Source organism: Scyliorhinus torazame, chromosome 12, assembly GCF_047496885.1.
Source record: "Scyliorhinus torazame isolate Kashiwa2021f chromosome 12, sScyTor2.1, whole genome shotgun sequence".
Classification (NCBI taxonomy): Eukaryota; Metazoa; Chordata; class Chondrichthyes; order Carcharhiniformes; family Scyliorhinidae; genus Scyliorhinus; species Scyliorhinus torazame.
Window position 1 is genome coordinate 68,589,579 of NC_092718.1, and position 21,130 is coordinate 68,610,708.

The following is a 21,130-nucleotide window of genomic DNA, read 5'->3' on the forward strand; positions in this document are numbered from 1 at the left end:
CACATACACAGTGACAGAGTAACACTCAGTGACAGAGTGACACACACAGTGACAGAGTAACACTCAGTGACAGAGTGGCACATACACAGTGACAGAGTAACACTCAGTGACAGAGTGACACATATACAGTAACAGAGTAACACTCAGTGACAGAGTGACACACGCACAGTGACAGAGTAACACTCAGTGACAGAGCGAAACCCGCACAGTGACAGAGTAACACTCAGTGACAGAGTGACACATACTCAGTGACAGAGCGACACATACATCGTGACAGAGTAACACTCAGTGACAGAGTGACACATGCACAGATCGGGAATAACACTCAGTGAAAGAGTGACACATGCACAGTGACAGAGTAACACTCAGTGACAGAGTGACACATACACAGTGACAGAGTGACACATACACAGTGACAGAGTGACACATACACAGTGACAGAGTGACACATACACAGTGATAGAGCAACACTCAGTGACAGTGACAGACGCACAGTGACAGTGTAACACTCAGTGACAGAGTGACACATACACAGTGACAGAGTAACACTCAGTGACAGAGTGACACACACAGTGACAGAGTAACACTCAGTGACAGAGTGGCACATACACAGTGACAGAGTAACACTCAGTGACAGAGTGACACATACACAGTGACAGAGTAACATCAGTGACAGAGTGACACACGCACAGTGACAGAGTAACACTCAGTGACAGAGCGACACATGCACAGTGACAGAGTAACACTCCGTGACAGAGTGACACATACACAGTGACAGAGTAACACATGCACAGTGACAGAGAAACACCCAGTGACAGAGCGACACATGCACAGTGACAGAGTAACACTCCGTGACAGAGTGACACATACACAGTGACAGAGTAACACATGCACAGTGACAGAGAAACACCCAGTGACAGAGTGACACATACACAGTGACAGAGTAACACTCCGTGACAGAGTGACACATACACAGTGACAGAGTAACACTCAGTGACAGAGTGACACATACACAGAGACAGAGTGACACATACACAGTGACAGAGTGACACATACACAGTGACAAAGTAACACTCAGTGACAGAGTAACACGCAGTGACAGAGTGGCACACGCACAGTGACAGAGTAACACTCAGTGACAGAGTGACACATACACAGTGACAGAGTAACACTCAGTGACACATACACAGTGACAGATTAACACTCAGTGACACATACACAGTGACAGAGTAACACTCAGTGACAGAACGACACACGCACAGTGACAGAGTAACAGTCAGTGACAGAGCGACACATACACAGTGACAGAGTAACACTCAGTGACAGAGTGACACACACAGTGACAGAGTAACACTCAGTGACAGAGTGGCACATACACAGTGACAGAGTAACACTCAGTGACAGAGTGACACACACAGTGACAGAGTAACACTCAGTGACAGAGTGACACATATACAGTGACAGAGTAACACTCAGTGACAGAGTGACACACGCACAGTGACAGAGTAACACTCAGTGACAGAGCGAAACCCGCACAGTGACAGAGTAACACTCAGTGACAGAGTGACACATACTCAGTGACAGAGCGACACATACATCGTGACAGAGTAACACTCAGTGACAGAGCGACACACGCACAGTGACAGAGTAACACTCAGTGACAGAGTGACACATACACAGTGACAGAGTGACACATACACAGTGACAGAGTGACACATACACAGTGACAGAGTGACACATACACAGTGATAGAGCAACACTCAGTGACAGTGACAGACGCACAGTGACAGTGTAACACTCAGTGACAGAGTGACACATACACAGTGACAGAGTAACACTCAGTGACAGAGTGACACACGCACAGTGACAGTGTAACACTCAGTGACAGAGTGACACATACACAGTGACAGAGTAACACTCAGTGACAGAGTGACACACACAGTGACAGAGTAACACTCAGTGACAGAGTGGCACATACACAGTGACAGAGTAACACTCAGTGACAGAGTGACACATACACAGTGACAGAGTAACATCAGTGACAGAGTGACACACGCACAGTGACAGAGTAACACTCAGTGACAGAGCGACACACGCACAGTGACAGAGTAACACTCAGGGACAGAGTGACACATACACAGTGACAGAGTAACACTCAGTGACAGAGTGACACATACACAGCGACAGAGGGACACATACATAGTGACAGAGTAACACTCAGTGACAGAGTGACACATGCACAGATCGAGAATAACACTCAGCGACAGAGCGATACACGCACAGTGACAGAGTAACACGCAGTGACAGAGTGACACACAGTGACAGAACGACACTCAGTGACAGAGTAGCACTCAGTGACACATACACAGTGACAGAGTAACACTCAGTGACAGAACGACACACACACAGTGACAGAGTAACACACACACAAACCCAGTGACACACGTACAGTGACTGAGTAACACTCAGTGATAGAGTAACACTCAGTGACAGAGCGACACACGCACAGTGACAGAGTAACACTCAGTGACAGTGACACATACACAGTGACAGAGTAACACTCAGTGACAGAGTGACACATACACAGTGACAGAGTAACACTCAGTGACAGAGTGACACATACACAGTGACAGAGTAACACACACACAAACTCAGTGACACACATACAGTGACAGAGTAACACTCAGTGACAGTGACACATACACAGTGACAGAGTAACACTCAGTGACAGAGTGACACATACACAGTGACAGAGTAACCCTCAGTGACAGAGCGACACACACACAGTGACAGAGTAACACTCAGTGACAGAGTGACACATACACAGTGACAGAGTGACACATACACAGTGACAGAGTGACACATACACAGTGACAGAGTAACACTCAGTGACAGAGTGACACACGCACAGATACAGAGTAACACTCAGTGACAAAGCGACACACGCACAGTGCCAGAGTAACACTCAGTGACAGAGTGACACACGCACAGTGACAGAGTAACACTCAGTGACAGAGTGAAACACGCACAGTGACAAGAGTAACACTCAGTGACAGAGCAACACACGCACAGTGCCAGAGTAACACTCAGTGACAGAGTGACACACGCACAGTGACAGAGTAACACTCAGTGACAGAGTGAAACACGCACAGTGACAAGAGTAACACTCAGTGACAGAGCAACACACGCACAGTGACAGAGTAACACTCAGTGACAGAGTGACACATACACAGTGACAGAGTGACACATACACAGTGAAAGAGTGACACATACACAGTGACAGAGTAACACTCAGTGACAGAGTGACACATACACAGTGACAGAGTGACACATGCACAGTGACAGAGAAACACCCAGTGACAGAGTGACACATACACAGTGACAGAGTAACACTCAGTGACAGAGTGACACATACACAGTGACAGAGTAACACTCAGTGACAGAGTGACACATACACAGTGACAGAGTAACACACACACAAACTCAGTGACACACGTACAGTGACAGAGTAACACTCAGTGACAGTGACACATACACAGTGACAGAGTAACACTCAGTGACAGAGCGACACACGCATAGTGACAGAGTAACACTCAGTGACAGAGTGACACACGCACAGTGACAGAGTAACACTCAGTGACAGAGTGACACACACAGTGACAGAGTAACACTCAGTGACAGAGTGGCACATACACAGTGACAGAGTAACACTCAGTGACAGAGTGACACACGCACAGTGACAGAGTAACACTCAGTGACAGAGCGACACACGCACAGTGACAGAGTAACACTCAGGGACAGAGTGACACATACACAGTGACAGAGTAACACTCAGTGACAGAGTAACACATACACAGTGACAGAGTAACACTCAGTGACAGAGTAACACATACACAGCGACAGAGTGACACATACATAGTGACAGAGTAACACTCAGTGACAGAGTGACACATGCACAGATCGAGAATAACACTCAGTGACAGAGCGACACACGCACAGTGACAGAGTAACACTCAGTGACAGAGTAACACGCAGTGACAGAGTGACACACAGTGACAGAACGACACTCAGTGACAGAGTAGCACTCAGTGACACATACACAGTGACAGAGTAACACTCAGTGACAGAACGACACACACACAGTGACAGAGTAACAGACACACAAACCCAGTGACACACGTACAGTGACTGAGTAACACTCAGTGATAGAGTAACACTCAGTGACAGAGCGACACACGCACAGTGACAGAGTAACACTCAGTGACAGTGACACATACACAGTGACAGAGTAACACTCAGTGACAGAGTGACACATACACAGTGACAGAGTAACACTCAGTGACAGAGTGACACATACACAGTGACAGAGTAACCCTCAGTGACAGAGCGACACACACACAGTGACAGAGTAACACTCAGTGACAGAGTGACACTCAGTGACAGAGTAACACTCAGTGACAGAGTGGCACATACACAGTGAGAATAACACTCAGTGACAGAGTGACACATACACAGTGACAGAGTGACACATACACAGTGACAGAGTGACACATACACAGTGACAGAGTAACACTCAGTGACAGAGTGACACACGCACAGATACAGAGTAACACTCAGTGACAAAGCGACACACGCACAGTGCCAGAGTAACACTCAGTGACAGAGTGACACACGCACAGTGACAGAGTAACACTCAGTGACAGAGTGAAACACGCACAGTGACAAGAGTAACACTCAGTGACAGAGCGACACACGCACAGTGACAGAGCAACACTCAGTGACAGAGTGACACATACACAGTGACAGAGTGACACATACACAGTGACAGAGTGACACATACACAGTGACAGAGTAACACTCAGTGACAGAGTGACACATACACGGTGACAGAGTGACACATGCACAGTGACAGAGAAACACCCAGTGACAGAGTGACACATACACAGTGACAGAGTAACACTCAGTGACAGAGTGACACATACACAGTGACAGAGTAACACTCAGTGACAGAGTGACACATACACAGTGACAGAGTAACACACACACAAACTCAGTGACACACGTACAGTGACAGAGTAACACTCAGTGACAGTGACACATACACAGTGACAGAGTAACACTCAGTGACAGAGCGACACACGCATAGTGACAGAGTAACACTCAGTGACAGAGTGACACACGCACAGTGACAGAGTAACACTCAGTGACAGAGTGACACACACAGTGACAGAGTAACACTCAGTGACAGAGTGGCACATACACAGTGACAGAGTAACACTCAGTGACAGAGTGACACACGCACAGTGACAGAGTAACACTCAGTGACAGAGCGACACACGCACAGTGACAGAGTAACACTCAGGGACAGAGTGACACATACACAGTGACAGAGTAACACTCAGTGACAGAGTAACACATACACAGCGACAGAGTGACACATACATAGTGACAGAGTAACACTCAGTGACAGAGTGACACATGCACAGATCGAGAATAACACTCAGTGACAGAGCGACACACGCACAGTGACAGAGTAACACTCAGTGACAGAGTAACACGCAGTGACAGAGTGACACACAGTGACAGAACGACACTCAGTGACAGAGTAGCACTCAGTGACACATACACAGTGACAGAGTAACACTCAGTGACAGAACGACACACACACAGTGACAGAGTAACAGACACACAAACCCAGTGACACACGTACAGTGACTGAGTAACACTCAGTGATAGAGTAACACTCAGTGACAGAGCGACACACGCACAGTGACAGAGTACCACTCAGTGACAGTGACACATACACAGTGACAGAGTAACACTCAGTGACAGAGTGACACATACACAGTGACAGACTAACACTCAGTGACAGAGTGACACATACACAGTGACAGAGTAACCCTCAGTGACAGAGCGACACACACACAGTGACAGAGTAACACTCAGTGACAGAGTGACACTCAGTGACAGAGTAACACTCAGTGACAGAGTGGCACATACACAGTGAGAATAACACTCAGTGACAGAGTGACACATACGCAGTGACAGAGTGACACATACACAGTGACAGAGTGACACATACACAGTGACAGAGTAACACTCAGTGACAGAGTGACACACGCACAGATACAGAGTAACACTCAGTGACAAAGCGACACACGCACAGTGCCAGAGTAACACTCAGTGACAGAGTGACACACGCACAGTGACAGAGTAACACTCAGTGACAGAGTGAAACACGCACAGTGACAAGAGTAACACTCAGTGACAGAGCGACACACGCACAGTGACAGAGCAACACTCAGTGACAGAGTGACACATACACAGTGACAGAGTGACACATACACAGTGACAGAGTGACACATACACAGTGACAGAGTAACACTCAGTGACAGAGTGACACATACACGGTGACAGAGTGACACATGCACAGTGACAGAGAAACACCCAGTGACAGAGTGACACATACACAGTGACAGAGTAACACTCCGTGATAGAGTGACACAGACACAGTGACAGAGTAACACTCAGTGACAGAGTGACACATGCACAGATCGAGAATAACACTCAGTGACAGAGCGACACAGGCACAGTGACAGAGTAACACTCAGTGACAGAGTAACACGCAGTGACAGAGTGGCACACGCACAGTGACAGAGTAACACTCAGTGACAGAGTGACACATACACAGTGATAGAGTGACACTCAGTGACAGAAAGACACTCAGTGACAGAGTAACACTCAGTGACACATACACAGTGAAAGAGTAACACTCAGTGACAGAACGACACACACACAGTGACAGAGTAACACACAGTGACAGAGTGACACACGCACAGTGACTGAGTAACACGCAGTGACAGAGTGACACATACACAGTGAGAGAGTGACACATACACAGTGACAGAGTAACGCACACACAAACTCAGTGACACACGTACAGTGACAGAGTAACACTCAGTGACAGAGTAACATATACACAGTGACAGAGTAACACTCAGTGACAGTGACACATACACAGTGACAGGGTAACACACACACAAACTCAGTGACACACGTACAGTGACAGAGTAACACTCAGTGACAGAGTAACACTCAGTGACAGAGTGACACATACACAGTGACAGAGTAAGACTCAGTGACAGAGTGACACATACACAGTGACAGAGTAACACACACACAAACTCAGTGAAACACGTACAGTGACAGAGTAACACTCAGTGACAGTGACACATACACAGTGACAGAGTAACACTCAGTGACAGAACGACACACGCACAGTGACAGAGTAACAGTCAGTGACAGAGCGACACATACACAGTGACAGAGTAACACTCAGTGACAGAGTGACACACACAGTGACAGAGTAACACTCAGTGACAGCGTGACACACGCACAGTGACAGAGTAACACTCAGTGACAGAGTGACACATATACAGTGACAGAGTAACACTCAGTGACAGAGTGACACACGCACAGTGACAGAGTAACACTCAGTGACAGAGCGAAACCCGCACAGTGACAGAGTAACACTCAGTGACAGAGTGACACATACTCAGTGACAGAGCGACACATACATCGTGACAGAGTAACACTCAGTGACAGAGTGACACATGCACAGATCGGGAATAACACTCAGTGAAAGAGTGACACATGCACAGTGACAGAGTAACACTCGGTGACAGAGTGACACATACACAGTGACAGAGTGACACATACACAGTGACAGAGTGACACATACACAGTGACAGAGTGAGACTCCGTGACAGAATGACACATACACAGTGACAGAGTGACACATACACAGTGACAGAATGACACATACACAGTGATAGAGCAACACTCAGTGACAGAGTGACACATACACAGTGACAGAGTAACACTCAGTGACAGAGTGACACACACAGTGACAGAGTAACACTCAGTGACAGAGTGGCACATACACAGTGACAGAGTAACACTCAGTGACAGAGTGACACATACACAGTGACAGAGTAACATCAGTGACAGAGTGACACACGCACAGTGACAGAGTAACACTCAGTGAGAGAGCGACACACGCACAGTGACAGAGTAACACTCAGGGACAGAGTGACACATACACAGTGACAGAGTAACACTCAGTGACAGAGTGACACATACACAGCGATAGAGGGACACATACATAGTGACAGAGTAACACTCAGTGACAGAGTGACACATGCACAGATCGAGAATAACACTCAGTGACAGAGCGATACACGCACAGTGACAGAGTAACACGCAGTGACAGAGTGAAACACAGTGACAGAACGACACTCAGTGACAGAGTAGCACTCAGTGACACATACACAGTGACAGAGTAACACTCAGTGACAGAACGACACACACACAGTGACAGAGTAACACACACACAAACCCAGTGACACACGTACAGTGACTGAGTAACACTCAGTGATAGAGTAACACTCAGTGACAGAGCGACACACGCACAGTGACAGAGTAACACTCAGTGACAGTGACACATACACAGTGACAGAGTAACACTCAGTGACAGAGTGACACATACACAGTGACAGAGTAACACTCAGTGACAGAGTGACACATACACAGTGACAGAGTAACACACACACAAACTCAGTGACACACGTACAGTGACAGAGTAACACTCAGTGACAGTGACACATACACAGTGACAGAGTAACACTCAGTGACAGAGTGACACATACACAGTGACAGAGTAACCCTCAGTGACAGAGCGACACACACACAGTGACAGAGTAACACTCAGTGACAGAGTGACACATACACAGTGACAGAGTGACACATACACAGTGACAGAGTGACACATACACAGTGACAGAGTAACACTCAGTGACAAAGCGACACACGCACAGTGCCAGAGTAACACTCAGTGACAGAGTGACACACGCACAGTGACAGAGTAACACTCAGTGACAGAGTGAAACACGCACAGTGACAAGAGTAACACTCAGTGACAGAGCAACACACGCACAGTGACAGAGTAACACTCAGTGACAGAGTGACACATACACAGTGACAGAGTGACACATACACAGTGAAAGAGTGACACATACACAGTGACAGAGTAACACTCAGTGACAGAGTGACACATACACAGTGACAGAGTGACACATGCACAGTGACAGAGAAACACCCAGTGACAGAGTGACACATACACAGTGACAGAGTAACACTCAGTGACAGAGTGACACATACACAGTGAGAGAGTAACACTCAGTGACAGAGTGACACATACACAGTGACAGAGTAACACACACACAAACTCAGTGACACACGTACAGTGACAGAGTAACACTCAGTGACAGTGACACATACACAGTGACAGAGTAACACTCAGTGACAGAGCGACACACGCATAGTGACAGAGTAACACTCAGTGACAGAGTGACACACGCACAGTGACAGAGTAACACTCAGTGACAGAGTGACACACGCACAGTGACAGAGTAACACTCAGTGACAGAGTGAAACACGCACAGTGACAAGAGTAACACTCAGTGACAGAGCGACACACGCACAGTGACAGAGTAACACTCAGTGACAGAGTGACACATACACAGTGACAGAGTGACACATACACAGTGAAAGAGTGACACATACACAGTGACAGAGTAACACTCAGTGAAAGAGTGACACATACACAGTGACAGAGTGACACATGCACAGTGACAGAGAAACACCCAGTGACAGAGTGACACATACACAGTGACAGAGTAACACTCAGTGACAGAGTGACACATACACAGTGACAGAGTAACACTCAGTGACAGAGTGACACATACACAGTGACAGAGTAACACACACACAAACTCAGTGACACACGTACAGTGACAGAGTAACACCCAGTGACAGTGACACATACACAGTGACAGAGTAACACTCAGTGACAGAGCGACACACGCATAGTGACAGAGTAACACTCAGTGACAGAGTGACACACGCACAGTGACAGAGTAACACTCAGTGACAGAGTGACACACACAGTGACAGAGTAACACTCAGTGACAGAGTGGCACATACACAGTGACAGAGTGACACACGCACAGTGACAGAGTAACACTCAGTGACAGAGCGACACACGCACAGTGACAGAGTAACACTCAGGGACAGAGTGACACATACACAGTGACAGAGTAACACTCAGTGACAGAGTAACACATACACAGCGACAGAGTGACACATACATAGTGACAGAGTAACACTCAGTGACAGAGTGACACATGCACAGATCGAGAATAACACTCAGTGACAGAGCGACACACGCACAGTGACAGAGTAACACTCAGTGACAGAGTAACACGCAGTGACAGAACGACACACACACAGTGACAGAGTAACAGACACACAAACCCAGTGACACACGTACAGTGACTGAGTAACACTCAGTGATAGAGTAACACTCAGTGACAGAGCGACACATACACAGTGACAGAGTAACACTCAGTGACAGAGTGACACATACACAGTGACAGAGTAACCCTCAGTGACAGAGCGACACACACACAGTGACAGAGTAACACTCAGTGACAGAGTGACACTCCGTGACAGAGTAACACTCAGTGACAGAGTGACACATACACAGTGACAGAGTGACACATACACAGTGACAGAGTGACACTCAGTGACAGTGACACATACACAGTGACAGAGTAACACTCAGTGACAGAGTGACACATACACAGTGACAGAGTAACACTCAGTGACAGAGTGACACATACACAGTGACAGAGTAACCCTAAGTGACAGAGCGACACACACACAGTGACAGAGTAACACTCAGTGACAGAGTGACACTCAGTGACAGAGTAACACTCAGTGACAGAGTGACACATACACAGAGACAGAGTGACACATACACAGTGACAGAGTGACACATACACAGTGACAAAGTAACACTCAGTGACAGAGTAACACGCAGTGACAGAGTGGCACACGCACAGTGACAGAGTAACACTCAGTGACAGAGTGACACATACACAGTGACAGAGTAACACTCAGTGACACATACACAGTGACAGATTAACACTCAGTGACACATACACAGTGACAGAGTAACACTCAGTGACAGAACGACACACGCACAGTGACAGAGTAACAGTCAGTGACAGAGCGACACATACACAGTGACAGAGTAACACTCAGTGACAGAGTGACACACACAGTGACAGAGTAACACTCAGTGACAGAGTGGCACATACACAGTGACAGAGTAACACTCAGTGACAGAGTGACACATATACAGTGACAGAGTAACACTCAGTGACAGAGTGACACACGCACAGTGACAGAGTAACACTCAGTGACAGAGCGAAACCCGCACAGTGACAGAGTAACACTCAGTGACAGAGTGACACATACTCAGTGACAGAGCGACACATACATCGTGACAGAGTAACACTCAGTGACAGAGTGACACATGCACAGATCGGGAATAACACTCAGTGACAGAGTAACACTCAGTGAAAGAGTGACACATACACAGTGACAGAGTGACACATACACAGTGACAGAGTGACACATACACAGTGACAGAGTGACACATACACAGTGACAGAGTGACACATACACAGTGACAGAGTGACACATACACAGTGACAGAGTGACACATACACAGTGACAGAGTGACACATACACAGTGACAGAGTGACACATACACAGTGATAGAGCAACACTCAGTGACAGTGACAGACGCACAGTGACAGTGTAACACTCAGTGACAGAGTGACACATACACAGTGACAGAGTAACACTCAGTGACAGAGTGACACACACAGTGACAGAGTAACACTCAGTGACAGAGTGGCACATACACAGTGACAGAGTAACATTCAGTGACAGAGTGACACATACACAGTGACAGAGTAACATCAGTGACAGAGTGACACACGCACAGTGACAGAGTGACACATACACAGTGACAGAGTAACACTCCGTGACAGAGCGACACATGCACAGTGACAGAGTAACACTCCGTGACAGAGCGACACATGCACAGTGACAGAGTAACACTCCGTGACAGAGTGACACATACACAGTGACAGAGTAACACATGCACAGTGACAGAGAAACACCCAGTGACAGAGTGACACATACACAGTGACAGAGTAACACTCCGTGACAGAGTGACACATACACAGTGACAGAGTAACACTCAGTGACAGAGTGACACATACACAGAGACAGAGTGACACATACACAGTGACAGAGTGACACATACACAGTGACAAAGTAACACTCAGTGACAGAGTAACACGCAGTGACAGAGTGGCACACGCACAGTGACAGAGTAACACTCAGTGACAGAGTGACACATACACAGTGACAGAGTAACACTCAGTGAAACATACACAGTGACAGATTAACACTCAGTGACACATACACAGTGACAGAGTAACACTCAGTGACAGAACGACACACGCACAGTGACAGAGTAACAGTCAGTGACAGAGCGACACATACACAGTGACAGAGTAACACTCAGTGACAGAGTGACACACACAGTGACAGAGTAACACTCAGTGACAGAGTGGCACATACACAGTGACAGAGTAACACTCAGTGACAGAGTGACACATATACAGTGACAGAGTAACACTCAGTGACAGAGTGACACACGCACAGTGACAGAGTAACACTCAGTGACAGAGCGAAACCCGCACAGTGACAGAGTAACACTCAGTGACAGAGTGACACATACTCAGTGACAGAGCGACACATACATCGTGACAGAGTAACACTCAGTGACAGAGTGACACATACTCAGTGACAGAGCGACACATACACAGTGACAGAGTAACACTCAGTGACAGAGTGACACATGCACAGATCGGGAATAACACTCAGTGAAAGAGTGACACATGCACAGTGACAGAGTAACACTCAGTGACAGAGTGACACACGCACAGTGACAGAGTAACACTCAGTGACAGAGTGGCACATACACAGTGACAGAGTGACACACGCACAGTGACAGAGTAACACTCAGTGACAGAGCGACACACGCACAGTGACAGAGTAACACTCAGGGACAGAGTGACACATACACAGTGACAGAGTAACACTCAGTGACAGAGTAACACATACACAGCGACAGAGTGACACATACATAGTGACAGAGTAACACTCAGTGACAGAGTGACACATGCACAGATCGAGAATAACACTCAGTGACAGAGCGACACACGCACAGTGACAGAGTAACACTCAGTGACAGAGTAACACGCAGTGACAGAACGACACACACACAGTGACAGAGTAACAGACACACAAACCCAGTGACACACGTACAGTGACTGAGTAACACTCAGTGATAGAGTAACACTCAGTGACAGAGCGACACATACACAGTGACAGAGTAACACTCAGTGACAGAGTGACACATACACAGTGACAGAGTAACCCTCAGTGACAGAGCGACACACACACAGTGACAGAGTAACACTCAGTGACAGAGTGACACTCCGTGACAGAGTAACACTCAGTGACAGAGTGACACATACACAGTGACAGAGTGACACATACACAGTGACAGAGTGACACTCAGTGACAGTGACACATACACAGTGACAGAGTAACACTCAGTGACAGAGTGACACATACACAGTGACAGAGTAACACTCAGTGACAGAGTGACACATACACAGTGACAGAGTAACCCTAAGTGACAGAGCGACACACACACAGTGACAGAGTAACACTCAGTGACAGAGTGACACTCAGTGACAGAGTAACACTCAGTGACAGAGTGACACATACACAGAGACAGAGTGACACATACACAGTGACAGAGTGACACATACACAGTGACAAAGTAACACTCAGTGACAGAGTAACACGCAGTGACAGAGTGGCACACGCACAGTGACAGAGTAACACTCAGTGACAGAGTGACACATACACAGCGACAGAGTAACACTCAGTGACACATACACAGTGACAGATTAACACTCAGTGACACATACACAGTGACAGAGTAACACTCAGTGACAGAACGACACACGCACAGTGACAGAGTAACAGTCAGTGACAGAGCGACACATACACAGTGACAGAGTAACACTCAGTGACAGAGTGACACACACAGTGACAGAGTAACACTCAGTGACAGAGTGGCACATACACAGTGACAGAGTAACACTCAGTGACAGAGTGACACATATACAGTGACAGAGTAACACTCAGTGACAGAGTGACACACGCACAGTGACAGAGTAACACTCAGTGACAGAGCGAAACCCGCACAGTGACAGAGTAACACTCAGTGACAGAGTGACACATACTCAGTGACAGAGCGACACATACATCGTGACAGAGTAACACTCAGTGACAGAGTGACACATGCACAGATCGGGAATAACACTCAGTGAAAGAGTGACACATGCACAGTGACAGAGTAACACTCAGTGACAGAGTGACACATACACAGTGACAGAGTGACACATACACAGTGACAGAGTGACACATACACAGTGACAGAGTGACACATACACAGTGACAGAGTGACACATACACAGTGATAGAGCAACACTCAGTGACAGTGACAGACGCACAGTGACAGTGTAACACTCAGTGACAGAGTGACACATACACAGTGACAGAGTAACACTCAGTGACAGAGTGACACACGCACAGTGACAGAGTAACACTCAGTGACAGAGTGGCACATACACAGTGACAGAGTAACATCAGTGACAGAGTGACACACGCACAGTGACAGAGTAACACTCAGTGACAGAGTGACACATACACAGTGACAGAGTAACACATGCACAGTGACAGAGAAACACCCAGTGACAGAGTGACACATACACAGTGACAGAGTAACACTCCGTGACAGAGTGACACATACACAGTGACAGAGTAACACTCAGTGACAGAGTGACACATACACAGAGACAGAGTGACACATACACAGTGACAGAGTGACACATACACAGTGACAAAGTAACACTCAGTGACAGAGTAACACGCAGTGACAGAGTGGCACACGCACAGTGACAGAGTAACACTCAGTGACAGAGTGACACATACACAGTGACAGAGTAACACTCAGTGACACATACACAGTGACAGATTAACACTCAGTGACACATACACAGTGACAGAGTAACACTCAGTGACAGAACGAAACACGCACAGTGACAGAGTAACAGTCAGTGACAGAGCGACACATACACAGTGACAGAGTAACACTCAGTGACAGAGTGACACACACAGTGACAGAGTAACACTCAGTGACAGAGTGGCACATACACAGTGACAGAGTAACACTCAGTGACAGAGTGACACATATACAGTGACAGAGTAACACTCAGTGACAGAGTGACACACGCACAGTGACAGAGTAACACTCAGTGACAGAGCGAAACCCGCACAGTGACAGAGTAACACTCAGTGACAGAGTGACACATACTCAGTGACAGAGTAACATCAGTGACAGAGTGACACACGCACAGTGACAGAGTAACACTCAGTGACAGAGCGACACATGCACAGTGACAGAGTAACACTCAGTGACAGAGTGACACATGCACAGATCGGGAATAACACTCAGTGAAAGAGTGACACATGCACAGTGACAGAGTAACACTCAGTGACAGAGTGACACACGCACAGTGACAGAGTAACACTCAGTGACAGAGCGAAACCCGCACAGTGACAGAGTAACACTCAGTGACAGAGTGACACATACACAGTGACAGAGTAACATCAGTGACAGAGTGACACACGCACAGTGACAGAGTAACACTCAGTGACAGAGCGACACATGCACAGTGACAGAGTAACACTCCGTGACAGAGTGACACATACACAGTGACAGAGTAACACATGCACAGTGACAGAGAAACACCCAGTGACAGAGTGACACATACACAGTGACAGAGTAACACTCCGTGACAGAGTGACACATACACAGTGACAGAGTAACACTCAGTGACAGAGTGACACATACACAGAGACAGAGTGACACATACACAGTGACAGAGTGACACATACACAGTGACAAAGTAACACTCAGTGACAGAGTAACACGCAGTGACAGAGTGGCACACGCACAGTGACAGAGTAACACTCAGTGACAGAGTGACACATACACAGTGACAGAGTAACACTCAGTGACACATACACAGTGACAGATTAACACTCAGTGACACATACACAGTGACAGAGTAACACTCAGTGACAGAACGACACACGCACAGTGACAGAGTAACAGTCAGTGACAGAGCGACACATACACAGTGACAGAGTAACACTCAGTGACAGAGTGACACACACAGTGACAGAGTAACACTCAGTGACAGAGTGGCACATACACAGTGACAGAGTAACACTCAGTGACAGAGTGACACATATACAGTGACAGAGTAACACTCAGTGACAGAGTGACACACGCACAGTGACAGAGTAACACTCAGTGACAGAGCGAAACCCGCACAGTGACAGAGTAACACTCAGTGACAGAGTGACACATACTCAGTGACAGAGCGACACATACATCGTGACAGAGTAACACTCAGTGACAGAGTGACACATACTCAGTGACAGAGCGACACATACACAGTGACAGAGTAACACTCAGTGACAGAGTGACACATGCACAGATCGGGAATAACACTCAGTGAAAGAGTGACACATGCACAGTGACAGAGTAACACTCAGTGACAGAGTGACACATACACAGTGACAGAGTGACACATACACAGTGACAGAGTGACACATACACAGTGACAGAGTGACACATACACAGTGACAGAGTGACACATACACAGTGATAGAGCAACACTCAGTGACAGTGACAGACGCACAGTGACAGTGTAACACTCAGTGACAGAGTGACACATACACAGTGACAGTGTAACACTCAGTGACAGAGTGACACACGCACAGATACAGAGTAACAATCAGTGACAAAGCGACACACACACAGTGACAGTGTAACACTCAGTGACAGAGTGACACATACACAGTGACAGAGTAACACTCAGTGACAGAGTGACACACACAGTGACAGAGTAACACTCAGTGACAGAGTGGCACATACACAGTGACAGAGTAACACTCAGTGACAGAGTGACACATACACAGTGACAGAGTAACATCAGTGACAGAGTGACACACGCACAGTGACAGAGTAACACTCAGTGACAGAGCGACACACGCACAGTGACAGAGTAACACTCAGGGACAGAGTGACACATACACAGTGACAGAGTAACACTCAGTGACAGAGTGACACATACACAGCGACAGAGGGACACATACATAGTGACAGAGTAACACTCAGTGACAGAGTGACACATGCACAGATCGAGAATAACACTCAGCGACAGAGCGATACACGCACAGTGACAGAGTAACACGCAGTGACAGAGTGACACACAGTGACAGAACGACACTCAGTGACAGAGTAGCACTCAGTGACACATACACAGTGACAGAGTAACACTCAGTGACAGAACGACACACACACAGTGACAGAGTAACACACACACAAACCCAGTGACACACGTACAGTGACTGAGTAACACTCAGTGATAGAGTAACACTCAGTGACAGAGCGACACACGCACAGTGACAGAGTAACACTCAGTGACAGTGACACATACACAGTGACAGAGTAACACTCAGTGACAGAGTGACACATACACAGTGACAGAGTAACACTCAGTGACAGAGTGACACATACACAGTGACAGAGTAACACACACACAAACTCAGTGACACACATACAGTGACAGAGTAACACTCAGTGACAGTGACACATACACAGTGACAGAGTAACACTCAGTGACAGAGTGACACATACACAGTGACAGAGTAACCCTCAGTGACAGAGCGACACACACACAGTGACAGAGTAACACTCAGTGACAGAGTGACACATACACAGTGACAGAGTGACACATACACAGTGACAGAGTGACACATACACAGTGACAGAGTAACACTCAGTGACAGAGTGACACACGCACAGATACAGAGTAACACTCAGTGACAAAGCGACACACGCACAGTGCCAGAGTAACACTCAGTGACAGAGTGACACACGCACAGTGACAGAGTAACACTCAGTGACAGAGTGAAACACGCACAGTGACAAGAGTAACACTCAGTGACAGAGCAACACACGCACAGTGCCAGAGTAACACTCAGTGACAGAGTGACACACGCACAGTGACAGAGTAACACTCAGTGACAGAGTGAAACACGCACAGTGACAAGAGTAACACTCAGTGACAGAGCAACACACGCACAGTGACAGAGTAACACTCAGTGACAGAGTGACACATACACAGTGACAGAGTGACACATACACAGTGAAAGAGTGACACATACACAGTGACAGAGTAACACTCAGTGACAGAGTGACACATACACAGTGACAGAGTGACACATGCACAGTGACAGAGAAACACCCAGTGACAGAGTGACACATACACAGTGACAGAGTAACACTCAGTGACAGAGTGACACATACACAGTGACAGAGTAACACTCAGTGACAGAGTGACACATACACAGTGACAGAGTAACACACACACAAACTCAGTGACACACGTACAGTGACAGAGTAACACTCAGTGACAGTGACACATACACAGTGACAGAGTAACACTCAGTGACAGAGCGACACACGCATAGTGACAGAGTAACACTCAGTGACAGAGTGACACACGCACAGTGACAGAGTAACACTCAGTGACAGAGTGACACACACAGTGACAGAGTAACACTCAGTGACAGAGTGGCACATACACAGTGACAGAGTAACACTCAGTGACAGAGTGACACACGCACAGTGACAGAGTAACACTCAGTGACAGAGCGACACACGCACAGTGACAGAGTAACACTCAGGGACAGAGTGACACATACACAGTGACAGAGTAACACTCAGTGACAGAGTAACACATACACAGTGACAGAGTAACACTCAGTGACAGAGTAACACATACACAGCGACAGAGTGACACATACATAGTGACAGAGTAACACTCAGTGACAGAGTGACACATGCACAGATCGAGAATAACACTCAGTGACAGAGCGACACACGCACAGTGACAGAGTAACACTCAGTGACAGAGTAACACGCAGTGACAGAGTGACACACAGTGACAGAACGACACTCAGTGACAGAGTAGCACTCAGTGACACATACACAGTGACAGAGTAACACTCAGTGACAGAACGACACACACACAGTGACAGAGTAACAGACACACAAACCCAGTGACACACGTACAGTGACTGAGTAACACTCAGTGATAGAGTAACACTCAGTGACAGAGCGACACACGCACAGTGACAGAGTAACACTCAGTGACAGTGACACATACACAGTGACAGAGTAACACTCAGTGACAGAGTGACACATACACAGTGACAGAGTAACACTCAGTGACAGAGTGACACATACACAGTGACAGAGTAACCCTCAGTGACAGAGCGACACACACACAGTGACAGAGTAACACTCAGTGACAGAGTGACACTCAGTGACAGAGTAACACTCAGTGACAGAGTGGCACATACACAGTGAGAATAACACTCAGTGACAGAGTGACACATACACAGTGACAGAGTGACACATACACAGTGACAGAGTGACACATACACAGTGACAGAGTAACACTCAGTGACAGAGTGACACACGCACAGATACAGAGTAACACTCAGTGACAAAGCGACACACGCACAGTGCCAGAGTAACACTCAGTGACAGAGTGACACACGCACAGTGACAGAGTAACACTCAGTGACAGAGTGAAACACGCACAGTGACAAGAGTAACACTCAGTGACAGAGCGACACACGCACAGTGACAGAGCAACACTCAGTGACAGAGTGACACATACACAGTGACAGAGTGACACATACACAGTGACAGAGTGACACATACACAGTGACAGAGTAACACTCAGTGACAGAGTGACACATACACGGTGACAGAGTGACACATGCACAGTGACAGAGAAACACCCAGTGACAGAGTGACACATACACAGTGACAGAGTAACACTCAGTGACAGAGTGACACATACACAGTGACAGAGTAACACTCAGTGACAGAGTGACACATACACAGTGACAGAGTAACACACACACAAACTCAGTGACACACGTACAGTGACAGAGTAACACTCAGTGACAGTGACACATACACAGTGACAGAGTAACACTCAGTGACAGAGCGACACACGCATAGTGACAGAGTAACACTCAGTGACAGAGTGACACACGCACAGTGACAGAGTAACACTCAGTGACAGAGTGACACACACAGTGACAGAGTAACACTCAGTGACAGAGTGGCACATACACAGTGACAGAGTAACACTCAGTGACAGAGTGACACACGCACAGTGACAGAGTAACACTCAGTGACAGAGCGACACACGCACAGTGACAGAGTAACACTCAGGGACAGAGTGACACATACACAGTGACAGAGTAACACTCAGTGACAGAGTAACACATACACAGCGACAGAGTGACACATACATAGTGACAGAGTAACACTCAGTGACAGAGTGACACATGCACAGATCGAGAATAACACTCAGTGACAGAGCGACACACGCACAGTGACAGAGTAACACTCAGTGACAGAGTAACACGCAGTGACAGAGTGACACACAGTGACAGAACGACACTCAGTGACAGAGTAGCACTCAGTGACACATACACAGTGACAGAGTAACACTCAGTGACAGAACGACACACACACAGTGACAGAGTAACAGACACACAAACCCAGTGACACACGTACAGTGACTGAGTAACACTCAGTGATAGAGTAACACTCAGTGACAGAGCGACACACGCACAGTGACAGAGTACCACTCAGTGACAGTGACACATACACAGTGACAGAGTAACACTCAGTGACAGAGTGACACATACACAGTGACAGACTAACACTCAGTGACAGAGTGACACATACACAGTGACAGAGTAACCCTCAGTGACAGAGCGACACACACACAGTGACAGAGTAACACTCAGTGACAGAGTGACACTCAGTGACAGAGTAACACTCAGTGACAGAGTGGCACATACACAGTGAGAATAACACTCAGTGACAGAGTGACACATACGC

General features: G+C 47.2%; 1 protein-coding gene across 2 annotated transcripts in view; it reads left to right on the forward strand.

The window, feature by feature from the left end:
- Nucleotides 1–21,130, forward strand: part of LOC140386467 (retroviral integration site protein Fli-1 homolog) — a 264,866-nt gene that overhangs the window by 154,088 nt on the left and 89,648 nt on the right. The window lies entirely within an intron of this gene.